This window comes from Chrysochloris asiatica, unplaced genomic scaffold (genome assembly GCF_000296735.1).
Source record: "Chrysochloris asiatica unplaced genomic scaffold, ChrAsi1.0 scaffold00413, whole genome shotgun sequence".
NCBI classification, from domain to species: Eukaryota; Metazoa; Chordata; class Mammalia; order Afrosoricida; family Chrysochloridae; genus Chrysochloris; species Chrysochloris asiatica.
In genome coordinates, this window is record NW_006408931.1 from 352,495 (window position 1) to 370,950 (window position 18,456).

General features: G+C 41.1%; 1 pseudogene; it reads left to right on the forward strand.

The window, feature by feature from the left end:
• The first annotated feature begins 1,486 nt into the window (after positions 1–1,486).
• On the forward strand, positions 1,487–1,831 carry LOC102818752 (annotated as a pseudogene).
• Positions 1,832–18,456: the final 16,625 nt, after the last annotated feature.

Genomic DNA, 18,456 nt, shown 5'->3' on the forward strand with positions numbered 1-18,456 from the left:
CACTACTATGCCATGCAGCTAGCTCCCTGTATATAGACAAGTTGGACTCATCTGCCATGTAGCTAATACCCTGTATATGGACATGTTGGACTACTCTGCCATGTAGCTAGCTCTCAGTCTATGGACATGTTGGACACATCTGCCATGTAGCTAGCTTTCTACATAATATATTGGACTGATCTGCCAAGTGGATAGCTCTCTTTATATGAAAATATTGTACTTGTCTGCCTTGTAGCTAGCTATCAGTATATGGACATGGTGGACATATCTGCCATGTTGCTAAAACTCTGTATATGGAAATGATCACTACTCTGCCATGTAGCTAGCTCTCTGTGTATGGTCATTTTGAATCATCTGACATGTTGCTAGATCTCTGTGCATGCATAATTTGGACTGATTTGCCACGTAGCTTGCCCTCAGTATATGGACACGTTGGACACCTCTGCATGCAACTAGAACTCTGTCTATGGAAATGTTGCACTACCCTGCCATGTAGCTAGCTCTCTGTAAATACACAGGTTTGACTCATCTGCCTTGTAGCTAGAACTCTGTATATGGAAATGTTACATTACCCTGCCATGTAGTTAGTTCTCTGTACATGGATCCTTTAGATCCGTTTGCCATGTAACTAGCTCTCTGTACATGGATATGTTGAACTGATCTGCCATGTAGTTATCTCTCAGTATATGGACACGTTTGACACATCTGCCATGGAGCTAGATAGCTGTATATGGACACGTTGGACACATCTGCATGCCCCTGGAACTCCTTGTATGGAAATGTTCACTACCGTGCCATGAAGCTAACTCTCTGTATATACACGTTTTACTCATCTGCCTTGTAATTAGAACTCTGTATATGGAAATGTTGCACTACATTGCCATGTAGCAAGCTCTCTGTATATGGACCTTTTGGACTCATCTGCCATGTAACTAGCTCTCGGTACATGGATATGTTGTACTGATCTGCCATGTAGTTAGCTCTCAATATATGGACAGGTTGGACACATCTGCCATGTAGCTAGATCTCTGTATATGGAAAATTTGCACTACCCTGCCGTCTCCCTAGCTGCCTTTATATATACAAGATGGCTTCCTCTGACTTGTAGCTAGAACTCTGTATATTGAAATGGTGCAGTACACTGCCATATAGCTAGCTCTCTGTACATAGACACGTTGGACTCATTTGACTTGTAGCTAGATCTCTGTATATGGAAATGTTGCACTACTCTGACATGTAGCTAGCTCTCTGTATATAGATATTTTGGACTCATCTGTCTTGTAACTTGAACTCTGTATATGGAAATGATGCACAGCTCTGCTATGTAGCTAGCTCTCAGTATATGGACATGTTTGGAAATTAGCCAGGTAGCTAGTACACTTTAAATGAACATGCTAGAGGTTTTTCCACCGGAACTGGCCACGGGAGACCTATACGGGTGCAGGCCGGGTGTCTCCTCTCAATTGGACAGAGTGGGAAGAGAACAATGCAGAAGGAGCCCAGCTCACTAGTCCCCATTCATTGGTTTGGCTTCGTCTATGCAGCACTGGTTGCTACTGGTGGGATCATTGGCTATGCAAAAGCAGGCAGCGTCCCATCCCTTGCTGCTGGACTCCTGTTTGGAGGGCTAGCCGGCCTGGGTGCCTATCAGCTCTCTCAGGATCCCAGGAATGTTTGGGTTTTCCTAGCTATATCTGGGACCTTGGCTGGCATTATGGGAATCAGATTCTACAACTCTGGAAAATTTATGCCTGCGGGCTTAATTGCAGGTGCCAGTCTGCTGATGGTTGCCAAACTTGGAGTTAATATGCTCACTAGACATCAATCATAGTCACGTCCCAGCGTGAACACAAGAAGAATTTAAAATCTCCAAACTTATATTGGTTTTATATCAGAGAAATAAGAATAAAACTTAAGTATTTTCACACAAGCTTTGACTCAAAAAAGTAAACAAAACAGAGAAACAGCGCTGAACTTACTAGGGAAAAATGTGTTATATAAAAATGTGCCCTATATTTCGGGACTACATACCCTAAGAACTTACTCTTACACCCTCATGCATTATGATTTTTCTATATTGATGTGATTTCTTCTGTAACTATAGATAAATTCTGATCAATTCTCAGTGGGCAAAATGGTGGCTGTCCAAGTGCTACTCAGAGGAAGAGTGAAAAAATCTCTTAGGAGATTCCAGATGGCCCGCCCTTTCTCCTCTTACAGCATAGACCTAATTTGAAATGATGTTACATAAAATGGAAATAAAGTTTTACTATAAACAACAACAACAACAACAAAAAATGGACATGCTAGACTACTCTGCCATGTAGCTAGCTCTCAGTATATAAACAGCTTGGATTCATCTGCCATGTAGCATGAACTCTGTATATGGACATGTTGGACTACTCTGCCATGTACCTAGCTCTCTGTATATGGACATTTTCAACTTGTCTGCCATGTAGCTAGCTCTCTGCACATGGATATATTGGACTGATCTGCCATTTAGGTTGCTCTCAGTATATGAACACGTTGGACACATCAGCCATGTAGCTTGAACTCTGTATATAAAAATGTTGCACTACTCTGCCATGTAGCTAGCTCTCTGTATATAGACAAGTTGGACTCATCTGCCTTGAAGCTAGAACTCTTTATATGAAAATGTTGCACTACCCTGCCATTTAACTTGCTCTCTGTATACGGACATTTTGGACTCATCTGCCATGTAGCTAGCTCTATGTACATGGATATGTTGGACTGATCTGCTAAGTAGGTAACTCTCTGTATATAAACATATTGGACTTTTCTGTCATGTAGCTAGCTCTCAGTATATAGACAAGTTGGACTCATCTGCCTTGTAAGAAGAACTCTGCATAAGGAAAAGTTGCACTACCCTTCCAAGTAGCTAGCTCTCTGTAGATGGATATTCTGGACTCGTCTGCCATGTAGCTAGCTCACTGTGCATGGATATTTTGGACTGATCTGCCCAGAAGCTAGCTCTCTGTATATGAATATATTGGACTTGTCTCTATGTATCTAGCTCTCTGTATATTGACATGTGGGACACAGCTGAAATGTAGCTAGCTCTGAGTATATGGACATGTTGGACTCCTCTGCCATGTAGCTAGTACACTGTATGTGGACCTTTTGGACTGAAATGCCATGTAGGTAGCTCTCAGTATATGGACACGTTGGACACATAGGCCATATAGCTAGAATTCTGTATAAGGAAATGTTGCTCTACTGTGACATGTAGCTATCTCTCTGTATATAGACAAGTTGGACTTATCTGCCTTGTAGCTAGAACTCTGTATAAGGACATTTTTGACTTGTCTGCCATGTAGTTAGCTCTCAGTATATGATCATGTTCGCCTCATCTGCCATGTAGCTAGTACCCTGAATATGTCCATGTTGGACTACTTGGTCACGTATTTAGCTCTCTGTATTTGGACATTTAGTACTGATCAGCCATGTAGCTATTACCCTGTATATGGACAGATTGGACTGATCTGCCATTTAGGTTGCTCTCAGTATATGGACACGTTGGGCAAATCTGTCATGTAGCTAGAACTCTGTATATGAAAATGTTGCACTCCTATGCCATGAAGCAAGCTCTCTGTATATAGACAAGTTGGACTCATCTGCCTTGTAGCTAGAACTCTGTAGATGGATTTTATGGACTCGTATGATATGTAGTTAGCCATCTGTGCATGGATATTTTGGACTGATCTGCCATGAAAATAGCTCTCATTATATGAACACATTGGATACATCTGCCATGTAGCTAGCTCCCTGTATGTGAACATATTGGACTTTTCTTTCATATACCTAGCTGTCTTTATATGGACACATTGGACTCATCTGCCATGTAGCTAGTTCCCTGTATATGGACATGCTGTACTACTCTGCCATGTAGCTAGCTCTCAGTATATGGACACATTGGACTCATGTGTCATATAGGTAGCTCTCAGTACACGGATATGGTAGTCTGATCTGCCAATTCGGTAGCTCCCTGTATATAAACATATTGGACTTGTGTGCCTTGTAGCTAAGTCACAGTATATGGGCATGTTGGACTCATCTGCCATGCAGGTAGTACACTGTATATGGACATGTTGCACTACTGTGCCATGTAGCTAGTTCTTTGTATATAGACAAGGTGGACTCATCTGCCATGTAGCTAGAACTCTGTATATGGAAATGTTGCACTACCCTGCCATGTAGCTATCTGTATGTATATGGACATTTTGGACTCATCTGACATTTAGCTAGCTCTCTATGCATGGATATGTTGGACTGATCTTCCAAGTAGATAGCTCTCTCTATATGAACATATTGTACATTCTACCATGTTGCTAGCTCTCAGTATATAGACATGTTAGTCTTATCTGCCATGTAGCTACTACACTGTATAAGGACATGTTTGACTACTCTGCCATGTAGCTAGCTCTCAGTATATGGACACGTGGGATGCATCTGCATTGTAGCTAGAACTCCGTATATGGACATGTAGGATTACTCTGCCATGTAGGTAGCTCTCAGTGTATGGATACATTGAACAAATCTGCCATATAACTAGATCTTTATACATGGAACTGTTGCAGTACGCTGCCTTGTAGCTAGCTCTCTGTATATGGACATTTTCAACTCGTCTGCCATGTAGCTAGCTCTCTGCACATGGGTATTTTGGACTGATCTGCCGTGTAGGTTGCTCTCAGTATATGGACACATTGGACACATCATCCATGTAGCTAGAAATCTGTATATAAAAATGTTGCACTACTCTGACATGTAGCTAGCTCTCTATATGTAGACTATTTTTACTCATCTTCCTTGTAGTTAGAACCCTGTATATAGAAATGTTGCACTACCCTGCCATGTAGCTAGGTCTCTGTTTATGGACATTTTGGACTTGTCTGCTAAGTAATTAGCTCTCTGTACATGCATATGTTGGACTGGTCTGCCAAGTAGGTAGCTACCTGTATATGATCATATTGGACTTGTCTGATATGTAGCTAGCTCTCAGTATATTGACATGTTGGACTCATTAGCCAGGTAGCTAGTACTCTTTATATGGACATGTTGGACCACTCTGCCATGGAGCTAGCTCTCAGTATATGAACACTTTGGACTCATCTGCCATGTAACTAAAACTCTGTATATGGAAAAGGTGAACTTCTCTTTCATGTAGCTAGCTCTCTGTCTATGGATATTTTGGACTCGTATGATTTGTAATTAGTACTCTGTACATGGATATGTTAAACTGATCTGTCAAGTAGGTATCTATCTGTATATGAATATATTGGACTTCTCTTCCATGTAACTAGCTCTCAGTATATGGACAAATTGGACTCATCTGCCATATAGCTAGTACCCTGTATATGGACATGTTGAATTACTCTGTCATGTAGCTAGCTCTCGGTTTCTAGACAAGTTTGACTCATGTGCATTGTATCTAGAACTGTGTATATGGAAATGTTGCACTACCCTGCGATGTAGCTAGCTCTCTGTGTACGTACATTATGGACTCGTCTGCCATGAAGCTAGCTCTCAGTATATGAACTTGTTGGATTCATCTGCCTTGTAGCTAGAACTGTGTATATGGAAATGTTGCACTACCCTGCCATGTAACTAGCTCTCTGTATATGGAAAATTTGGACTCATCTACCATGTATCTCGCTCTCTGTACATGGATATGTTGGACTGATCTGCCAAGTAGGTAGCTTTCTGTATATGAACATGTTGGATTTGTCTGCCATTTAGCTAGCTCTCAGTATATGGAAATGTTGGACTCATCTGCTATGTAGCTAGTATCGTATATATATAGACATGTTGGACTACTCTGAAATGTAACTAGCTCTCAGTATATGGACATGTTGGACACAACTGCCATGTAGGTAGAAATCTGTATATGAAAATGTTGCACTACCTTATCATGTCTCACTCTCTGTACATGGATATGTTGGACTGATCTGCAAGTACATAGCTCTCAGTATATGAACATATTGGACTTTTCTGCCATGTAGCTCGCTCACAATATATGGATATATTGGACTCATCTGCCAAGTAGAAAGCTATCTGTACATGAACATATTGGACTTGTCTGCCATGTAACTAGCTCTTAGCATATGGACACATTGGACTCATTTGCCATGTAGCTAGTACCCTGTATATGGACATGTTGGACTACTCTGCATGTAGCTAGCTCTCTGTTTATAGACAAGTTGAACTCATCTGCTTTGTGTCTAGAACTCTGTATATGGAAATGTTACACTAACCTGACATTTAGCTAGCTGTCTGTATACGGATATTGTGGCCACGTCTGACATGATGCTAGCCGTCAGTATATGGACATATTGGACTCATCTGCCTTCTAGCTAGAACTCTGTATATGGAAATGTTGCACTACCCTGCCATGTAGCCAGCTCTCTGTACATGGATATGTTTGAATGATCTGCTAAATAGGTAGCTCTCTGTATATGAACATATTGGACTTTTCTGCCATCCAGTTAGCTCTCTACATACAGACAAGTTGGACTCATCTGCCTTGTAGCTAGAACTCTGTATATGGAAATGTTGCACTACCCTGACATGTAGATACCTCTCTTTATATGGACATTTTGAACTTATCTGCCGTGTAGGTAGAACTCTGTATAAGGACATGTTGGACTCATCTGCCATGAAGCTAGTACCATGTATATGGAATTGTTGGGCTACCCAGCCATGTAGCAAGCTCTGTATATACACAAGATGCACTCATCTGTCTTTTAGCTAGAACTCTGTATATGGAAATGATTCACTACTCTGCCATGAAACAAACTCTCTCGATATGGCCATTTTTGACTTGTCTGCCATGTAGCTAGCTCTCTGTGCATGAATATTTTGGACTGATCTGTCATGGAGTTTGCTCCCAGTATATGGACACATTGGACACATCAGCCATGTAGGTAGAACTCTGTATATAGAAATGTTACACTACTCTGCATTTAGCTAGCTCTCTATATAGACAAGTTGGACTCCTCTGCCTTGTAGCTAGAACTCTGTATAAGAAAATGTTGCACAACCCTGCCATTTAACTAGCTATCTGTATATGGACATTTTGGACTCATCTGCCATGTAGCTAGCTCTCTGTTCAAGGATATGTTGCACTGATCTGCCAAATAGGTAGCTCTCTGTATATGAACATATTGGAGTTGTCTGCCATGTAGCTAGCTCTCAATATATAGACAAGTTGGACTCATCTGCCTTATATCTAAAACTGAGTATATGGAAATGTTGCACTACTCTGCCATGTAGCTAGCTCTCTGTATATGGACATTTTGTACTCGTCTCCCAGTAAACTATCACTCAGTATATGGACATATTGGACTCCTCTGCCTTGTAGCTAGAACTGTGTATATGGAAATGTTGCACTATCCTGCCATGTAGCTAGTACTTTGTATATACACAAATTGGACTCATCTTCCTTGTAGCTAGAACTCTGTATAAGGAAATGTTGCATTACCCTTCCATGTAGCTAGCTCTCTGTATATGGACATTTTGGACTTGTCTGCTATGTAATTAGCTCTCTGTACATGGATACGTTGAACTGATCTGCCAAGTAGGTAGCTATCTGTATATGAACATATTAGACTTTTCTGCCATGTAGCTAGCTCTCAGTATATAGACAAGTTGGACTCATCACCTTGTGAATAGAACTGTGTGTATGGAAATGTTGTACTACCCTGCCATGTAGCTAGCTCTCTGTATACGGTCATTTTGGACTCGTCTGCCATGAAGCTATCTATCTGTACATGGATATGTTGGATTGATCTGCCATGTAGTAGCTCTCTGTATATGAACATATTGGAATTGTCTGCCATGTAGCTAGCTCTCAATATATGGACATGTTGGACTACTCTGGCATGTAGCTAGCTCTCAGTATATGGACACGTTGGACACATCTGGCATGTAGCTAGAACTCTGTATATGGAAACATTGTACTACCTTGCCTTTTAGTCAGCTCTCTGTATACGTACATGTTTGACTCATCTGCCATGTAGCTAGTACCGTGTATATGGACATGTTGGACTAGCCAGCCATGTAGCTAACTCTGTATATAGACAAGTTGGACTCATCTTCCTTGTAGCTAGAACTCTGCATATAGAAAGGTTGCACTACTCTGCCATGAAGCTAGCTCTCTGGATATGGACATTTTGGACTCATGTGCCATGTAGCTAGCTCTCTGTGCATGGATATTTTTTACTGATCTGCCATTTAGCTTGCTCCCAGTATATGGACACGTTGGACACACCAACCATTTAGCTAGAACTCTGTATATAGAAATGTTGCACTACTCTGCATTTAGCTAGCTCTATATGTAGACAAGTTGGACTCCTCTGCCTTGTACCTAGAACTCTGTATATGAAAATGTTGCACTACCCTGCCATTTAACTTTCTATCTGTATATGGACATTTTGGACTCCTCTGACATGTAGCTAGCTCTCTGTACATGGATATGTTGGACTGATCTGCCAAGTAGGTAGCTCTCCTTATATGAACATATTGGACTTGTCTGCCATGCAGCTAGCTCTCAGAATATAGATGGGTTGGACTCATCTGCCTTCTATATAGAACTCTGTATATGGAAATGTAGAACTACTCTGCCATGAAGCTAGCTCTCTGGATATGAACATATTGGACTCATTTGCCATGAAGCTACCTCTCAGTATATGGACATGCTGGACTCATCTGCCTTGTAGCTAGAACTCTGTATATGGAAACGTTGCACTACCCTGCCATGTAGCTATCTTTCTGTATATAGACATGTTGGATTCGTCTGCCATGTAGCTAGCTGTCTGAAAATGCATATGTTGGACTGATCTGCCATGGAGTTAGTTCTCTGTAAATGAATATATTGGACTTGTCTGCCAAGTAGCTAGATCTCCGTACAAGGGTATGCTGGACTCATCTGCATTGTAGCTAGTACCCTGTATATGGAATTGTTGGACTAATCTGCAATGTAGCTAGGTCTCAGTATATGGACAAGTTGAACTCATCTGTCTTGTAGATAGAACTCTGTATATGGAAATGTTGCACTCCCCTACCATGTATCTAGCTCTCTCTATATAAACATATTGGACTTGTCAGACATGTAGCTACCTCTGAGTAGATGGACATGTTGGACTCATCTGCATTGTAGCTAGTACCCTGTAAATGGACATGTTGGACTACCCGGCCCTGTAGCTAGCAATCAGTGTATGGCTATGTTGGACTCATCTGCTTTGTATCTAGAACTCTGTATATGGAAATGTTGCCCTATCCTGCCATGTAGCTAGCTCTCTGTATATGGACATTTTGAACTCATCTTCCTTGTAGCTAGAACTCTGTATATGGAAATGTTGCACTACACTGCCATGTAGCTAGCACTCTGTATATAGACAAGTTGGACTCATCTTCTTTGTAGCTAGAACTTTGTATATGGAAATGTTGTACTAACCTGCCATGTGGCTAGCTCTCTGTATATGGTTATTTTGGACTCGTCTGCTATGTATTTAGCTCTCTGTACATGGATATGTTGGACAGATCTGCCAAGTATGTAGCTATCTGTATATGAACATATTGGACTTGTCTCACATGAAGTTAGCTCTCAGTATATTGACATATTGGACTCATTAACCATGTAGCTAGTACTCTTTATATGGACATGTTGGACTACTCTGCCATGTAGCTAGCTCTCATTATATGAACACTTTGGACTCATCTGCCATGTAACTAGAACTCTGTATATGGAAAAGATGCACTACTCTGCCATGTAGCTAGCTCTCTGTCTATGGATATTTTGGAATCGTCTGTTTTGTAATTAGCTCTCTGTGCATGGATATGTTGGACTAATCTGCCAAGTAGGTAGCTATCTGTATATGAACATTTTGGACTTGTCTGCCATGTAACTAGCTCTCAGTATATGGACAAATTGGACTCATCAGCCATGTAGGTAGTACCTTGTATATGGAGATGTTGGACTACTCTGCCATGTAGCTAGCTCTCTGTTTCTAGACAAGATGGACTCATCTGCCTTGTATCTAGAACTCAGTATATGGAATTGTTGCACGACCCTGCCATATAGCTATCTCTATATATATGAAAATATTGGACTTGTCTGCCATGTAGCTAGTTCTCAGTATGTGGACATCTTGGACTCATCTGCCTTGCAGCTAGTACACTGTATATGTACATGTTGACTACCCGGCCATGTACCTACCTCAGTATATAGACAAGTTGGACTCATCTTCCTTGTAGCTAGAACTCTGTATAGGGAAATGTTTCACGACCCTGCATTGTAGTTAGCTCTCTGTATATGGATATTTTGAACTCATTTTCTATGTAATTAGCTCTCTGCACATGGATATGTTGGACTTATCTGCCAAGTAGGTAGCTATCTGTATATGAACATATTGGACTTGTCTGACATGTAGTTAGCTTTCAATATATTGACATATTGGACTCATAAGCCAGGTAGCTAATACTCTTTATAACGACATGTTGGACTACTCTACCATGTAGCTAGCTCTCAGTACCTACCTCAGTATATGAACACTTTGGACTAATCTGCCATGTAGCTTAAACTCTGTATACGGAAATGATGCGCTACTCTGTATAGGGAAATGTTTCACTACCCTGCATTGTAGTTAGCTCTCTGTCTATGGACATTTTGGACTCATCTGCTTTGTAAATAACTCTCCGTACATGGATATGTTGTACTGATCTGCCAAGTAGGTAATTCTTTGTATATGAACATATTGGACTTGTCTGCCATGTAGCTAGCTCTCAGTATATAGACGAGTTGGACTCATCTGCCTTGTATCTAGAACTCTGTATATGCAAATGTTGCATTACTCTGCCATTTAGCTAGCTGTCTGTCTATGGACATTTTGGACTCGTCTGTCATGTAGCTAGCTCTCTGTACATGGATATATTGGAATAATCTGCAAAGTAGGTAACTCTCTGTATATGAACATATTGGACTTGTGTGTCATGTAGCTAGCTATCAGTATAGAGTCGAGTTGGACTCATCTGCCTTGTATCTAGAACTCTGTATATGGAAATGTTGCACTACTCTACCATTTAGCTAGCTCTCTGTCTATGGACATTTTGGACTCGTCTGCCATGTAGCTAGCTCTCTGTGCATGGATATGTTGGACTTATTGCAAATAGGTAGCTCTCTGTATATGAACATATTGGACTTGTCAGACGTGTATATGGACATGTTGAACTCATCTGCCATGTAGCTAGTACCCTGTATATGGACATGTGGGATTCATCTGCCATGTAGATAGCTCTCAGTATGTGGACATGGTGCACACATCTTCCATGATGCTAGAACTCTGTATATAGAAATGTTGCACTACTCTGTTGTGTAGCTAGCTCTCTGTATATAGGCAAGTTGGACTCATCTGCCTTGGAGCTGGAACTATGTATATGGACATGTTGCACTACCCTGCCATGTAGCTAGCTAACTGAATATGGACATTTTTGACTAGTCTTCCATGTAGCTATCTCTCTGTACATGGATATGTTGGAATGATCTGCAAAATAGGTAGCTCTCTGTATATGAACATATTGGACTTGTGTGTTATGTAGCTAGCTCTGAGTATATAGACAAGTTGGACTCATCTGCCTTGTAGCTAGAACTATGTATATGAAAATCTTGCACTACACTGCCATGTTGCTAGCTCTCTGAATATGGACATTTTTGTCTCATCTGCCATGTAGCTAGCACTCGGTGCATGGATATGTTGGACTGATCTGCAAATTAGGTAGCTCTCCGTATATGAACATATTGGACTTGTTTGCCATGTAGCTAGCTCTCAGTATATAGACATGTTGGAGTCAACTTTCATGTAGCTAGTACCTTGTATATGGACTTGTTGGATTACTCTGCCATGTAGGTAGCTCTCAGTATTTGGACACGTTGGACACAGCTTACATGTAGGTAGAACTCTGTATATGGAAATGTTGAACTACGCTGTCATGTAGCTAGCTATTTGTATATAGACAATTTGGATTCATGGGCATTGTAGCTAGAACTCTGTATATGGAAATGTTGCACTACCATGTCATATAGTTAGCACTCTATATATAGACAAGTTGGACTCATCTGCCTTGTAGATAGAACTTTGTATATAGAAAGGTTGCACAACCCTGCCGTGTAGCTAGCTCTCTGTACATGGATCTTTTATAATGATCTGCAAAGCAGGTAGGTCTCTCTATATGAACATATTGGATTGTCTGCCACGTAGCTAGCTCTCTGTATATAGGCAGGTTGGATTCATCTGCCTTGTAGCTAGAACTCTGTATATGGAAATGTTTCACTACCCTTCCATGTAGCTAGCTCTATGTATAAGGACATTTTGGACTCATCTGAAATGTAGGGAGCTCTCTGTACATGGATATATTGAACTGATCTGCCAAGTAGTTAGCTCTCTGTATATGAACATATTGGGCTTGTCTGTCATGTAGCTAGCTCTCAGTATATTGATACATTTGTCACATCTGCCATGTAGCTAGAACTCTTTATATAGAAATGTTGAAGTACCCTCACTTTATTTAGCTCTCTGTATATAGACAAGTTGAACTCATCTGCCTTGTACCTAGATCCCTGAATATGGAAATGTTGCATTAATCTGTATGTAGCTAGGTCACTGTATATGAACATGTTGGACTTGTCTGCCATATAGCTAGCTCTCAGTATATGGACATATTGGACACATTAGACAGGGAGATAATACTCTATATATACACATGTTGGATTCATTTGTTAAGTAGTTCACTCTCAGTATATGGACATGTTGGACTCATCTGCCATGTAGCTAGTACCCTGTATATGGACATGTTGGATTACTCTGCAATGTAGCTAGCTCTCAGTGTATGGACACTTTGGACACATCTGCATTATAGTTGAAACTCTGTATATGGAAGTGTTGCACTACCCTATAATGTACCTAGGCCTCTGTATATGAACATATTGGACTTTTGTGCCATGTAGAAAGCTCTAAGGATATAGACATGTTGGACACATCTGCCATGTAGCTAGAACTCTGTATAAGGAAATGTTTCACCACTCTGCAATGTAGCTAGCTCTCTGTATATAGACAAGTTGGAGTCATCTGCCTTGCAGCTAGAACTCTGTACTTGAAAATGTTGCACTACCTTCCCATGTAGCTAGCTCTTTGTATATGGACATTTTAGACATGTCAGACATGTAGCAAGTTTTCTGTACATGGATATGTTACACTGATCTGCCAACTAGGTAGCTCTCTGTTTATGCACATATTGGACTTGTCTGCCATGTAGCTAGCTCTCAGTATATGGACTCATTGGACACATCTGCCATGTAGCTAGTATTCTGTATATGGACATGTTGGACTACTCTGCTATGTAGCTAGCTCTCAGCATATAAACACTTTGGACTCATTTGCCATGTAGCTTGAACTCTGTGTATGGAACTTTTGTACTACTCCGCCATGTAGCTAGCTCTTTGTGCATGGACACTTTGGACTCATTTAATATGTAGCTATCTCCCTGTACATGCACATGTTGTACATATTTGTCATGGAGCTAGTTCTCTGTGTATGGAAATGTTGCACTACCCCGCCATGTATATGGACATATTGGCCTCATTAGCCAGGGAGCTAATTCTCTTTATATACACATGTTGGACTAATTTGCCATGTAGTTAACTCTCAGTATACGGACATGTTGGACTCATCAGCCATATAGCTAGTACCCTCTATATGGACATATTGGACTACTCTGCCATGTAGCTAGCTCTCAGTATAAGTACACGTTGAACACATCTGTCATGAAGCTAGAACTCTGTATATGGAAATGTTGCAGTAGTCTGACATGTAGCTAGCTCTCTGTATATAATCACGTTGGGCACATCTGCCATGTAGGTACAATTCTGCATATGGAAGTGTTGCACTATGCTGCCATATAGCTAGCTCTCTGTATATGAACATATTGGACTTCTCTGCCTTGTAGCTACCTCTCAGTATAATGACATGTTGCACACGTCTGCCATGTAGGTTTACTCTTTATATGGACATGTTGGACTACTCTGCCATGTACCTAACTCTTACTATATGAACACATTGGACTTATCTGCCATGTAGCTTGAACTCTGTATATGGAAATGATACCCTACTCTGCCATGCAGCTAGCTTTCTGTACATTAATATCTTGGAATGATCTACCATGTAGGTAGATCTCTGTATATGAACACATTGGACTTGTCTGCCATGTAGCTAGCTCTCAGAATGTGGACATGCTGGACTCATCTTCCACATAGCTAGTACCCTTCATATGGACATGTTGGACTATTCTGCCATGTAGCTACGTTTCGGTATAAGAAGAAGTTGGACTCATCTACCCTGTAGCTAGAACTCTGTATATGGAAATTTTGCTCTACCCTGCCATGTAGCTAGCTCTCTGTACATGAACATATTGGACTTGTATGCCATGTAGCTAGCTCTCACTATATGGACAAGCTGGACTCGTATGCCACATTGCTAGTACTCTTTATATGGACAGGTTGGACTAATCTGCCATGTAGCTAAGTCTCAGTATATGCAGAAGTTGGACTTATGTGCTTGTAGCTAGAACTCTGTATATGGAAATGTTGCACTATCCTAATATGTAGCTAGCTCTCTGTATTTAGAAAAATTTGACTCATCTGCCTTGTAGCTAGAACTCTGTATGTGAAAATGTTGCACTACCCTGCCATTTAGCTAGCTCTCTGTATATGGACATATTGGACTAATCTGTCATGTAGCTAGAACTCTGTATATGGAAATGTTGCACTACCCTACCATGTAGCTAGCTCTCTCTCTATGAACATTTTGACATCTCTGCAATATAGCTAGCTCTCTGAACATGGATATGTTGGACTGATCTGCCAAGTAGGTAGCTTTCTGTATATGAATATATGTACATATATCCCTCTGACATATAGCTACCTCTCTGTGCGTGGATATTTTGGACTGATCTGCCATGTAGCTAACTCTCTGTATATGAACATATTGGAGTTTTCTTCCATGTATCTAGCTTCCAGTATATGGAAAAGGTGCACTACCCTGCCATGTAGCTACCTCTTTGTATATGAACATATTGGACTTGTCTGCCACGAAGCTAACGTGCAGTATATGGACATGTAGGACTCATCTGCCATGTAGCTAATATTCTGTGTATGGACATGTTGGACTACTCTGCCATTGTAGCTACCTCTCAGTATATGGACACGTTGGACACATCTGCCTTTTAGCTAGTACACTGCATATGGACATGTTGGACTACTCTGCCATGTATCTACCTCTCAGTATATGGATACTTTGGACTCATATGGCATGTAGCTTGAACTCTGTATATGGAAATGATACACTACTCTGCCTTTTAGCTATCTCTCTGTATATGGACATTTTGGACTCGTCTGACATGTAGCCAGCTCTCAGTATATAGACAAGTTGGACTCATCTGCCTTGTAGCTAGAATTCTGTATATGGAAATGTTGGACTACCCTGCCATGTAGGTAGCTCTCTGTATATGGACACGTTGGACATGTCTGCCATGTAGCTACAACTCTGTATATGTAAATGTTGCAGTACCCTGCCAAGTATCTAGCTCTCTCTATATGAATATATTGGACTTGTCGTACATGTAGCTAGCTCTTAATATATAGACAAGTTGGAAAAATCTGCCAGGTACCTAGAATTCTGTATATGGACATGTTGGATAACTCTGTCATGAAGCTAACTCTCAATATATGGACACTTTGGACACATATGCTATGTAGCTTGAACTCTGTGTAGTGACATGTTGGGCTACCCTGCCATGTAGCTAGCTCTCTGTATATAGACTACATGGACTCATCTGCTGTGTAGTTAGAACTCTGTATATGGAAATGTTGCACTACCCTGCCATGTAGGTAGCCGTCTGTATATGAACATATTGAATTTGTCTGCCATGTAGCAAGCAATCTATACATGGATACGTTGGACTGATCTGCCATGTGGGTATCTCTCTGTATATGAATATATTGGACTGGTCTGCCATGGAACTAGTTGTCAGTATATGGACATGTTGTACTCATCTGCCATGTTGCTATGACCCTGTATATGTACATGTTGTACTTCTCTGCCATGTAGCTAGCTCTCTGTATATGGACAAGTTGGACACATCTGTCATGGAACTAGATCTCTGTATATGGAAATGTTGCACTACCCTGCCATGTAGCTAGCTCGCTGTATGTGAACATATTGGACTTGTCTGCCATATGGCTAACTATCAGTTTATGGACACGTTGGACTCATCTGCCAGGTAGCTTGTACTCTTTATGTGGACATGTTGGACTACCCTGTCATGTAGCTAGCTCTCAGTACATGAACACTTTGGACTCATCTGCAATGTAGCTTGAACTCTGTATATGGAAATGATGCACAACTCTGCCATGTAGCTAGCTCTCTATACATGGATATGTTGGACTGATTTGCCAAGTAGTTATCGCTCTGCATATGAACATATTGGACTTGTCTGCCATGTATCTGTTGTTGTTGTTGTTAAGTGCCGTCGAGTCGGTTCCGACCCATAGCGACCCTGTACAGGGTTTCCGAGGGTGTAAATCCTTACGGGAGTAGAAAGCCTCATCTTTCTCTCGCAGAGCGGCTGGTAGTTTCGAACCGCTGACCTTAAGGTTCGCAGCCCGATTCGTAACCACTACGCTACCAGAGCCATGTATCTAGTGCCTTTTATAAGGACATTTTGGATTACTCTGCCATGTAGCTAACTCTTCAGTTATGGACACATTGGACATATCTGCAATGTATTTTGAACCCTGTATATGGACATGTTCCACTACTCTGCCATGTAGATAGCTCTACGTTTATGGAAAAATTGGACTCATCTACCTTCTAGCAGGAACTGTGTATATGAAAATGTTGCAGAACCCTGCCATGTAGCTAACTCTCTGCATATGAACATTTTGGACTCATCTGACATGTAGCTAAATCTCTGTGCATAGAAATTTTGACTGATCTGCCATGTACGTAATTCTCAGTATATGGACACATTGGGCACATCTGCCATATAGCTGGAACTCTGTATATGGAAATGTTGCACTACCCTGCCATGTAGCTAATTCTCTGTATATGAACCATTTGGACTCATGTGACTTGTAGCTAGCTCTCTAGGCATGGATATGTTGGACAGATCTGCCAAGTCGGTAGCTGTCTGTATTTGAACATATTGGATTTAGCTAGGACCCTATATATGGACATGTTGGACTACTCTGCCTGTAGCTAGCTCTCAGTATGTGGACATGTTGGACACAAATGCCATGTAGCTAGAACTCTGTATATGAAAATGTTGCACTACCCTGCCATGTAGCTAGCTCTCTGTATATGAACATATTGGACTTGCCTGCCATGTAGCTAGCTCTCAGTATATGGACACGTTGGACATATATGCTATATAGCTAGAACTCTGTATATGGACAAGTTGGACTAGTCTGCCATGCAGCTAGCTCTCAGTATATGAACATTTTCGACTCGTCTGACATGAAACTAGCACTCTGTGTATGGATATATTGGACTTCTTTGCCAAGTAGGTAGCTTTCTTTTAATGAACATATTGGGCTTGTCTGCATTGTAGGTAGTTCTCAGTATATGGACAAGTTGGATTCATATTCCATGTAGCTAGTACCCTTTATATGGACATGGTAGACTAGTCTGCCATGTAGCAAGCTCTCAGTATATGCACACGTTTGACACATCTTCCATGTAGCTAGACATCAGTATATGGAAATGTTGCACTACCCTGCCATGTAGCTAGGTCTCTGTATATGAACGTATTGGACTTGTCTGCCATATAGCTAGCTCTCAGTATGTGGACATTGGACTCACTTGCCATGTAGCTAGTATACTGTATATGGACATGTTGGACTACTGTGCCATGTAGCAAACTCTCAGGATATGGACACGGTTGACTCATCTGCCTTGAAGCTAAAACTCTGTATATGGAAATGTTGCAGTATGCTACCAGATAGCTCTCTGTACATTGACAAATTGGATTCATCTGACTTGTAGCTAGAACTCTGAATATGCAAATTTTGCACTACCCTGCCATGTATTTAACTCTCTGTATATGAACATATTAGACTTGTCTGCCATGTAGCTAGGTCTCACTATATGGACATGTTGGACTTGTCTGCCATGTAGCTAGTACCATGAATAAGGACATATTGCTGGTAGCGTAGTGGTTACGAATTGGGCTGCGAACCAGAAGGTCAGCAGTTCGAAACTACCAGCTGCTCCGTGGGAGAAAGATGAGGCGATCTGCTCCCGTAAAGATTTACAGCCTCAGAAACCCTATTCAGGGTCGCTATGGGTCCAAACCGACTTGACGGCACTTAACAACAAAAACAACACCATG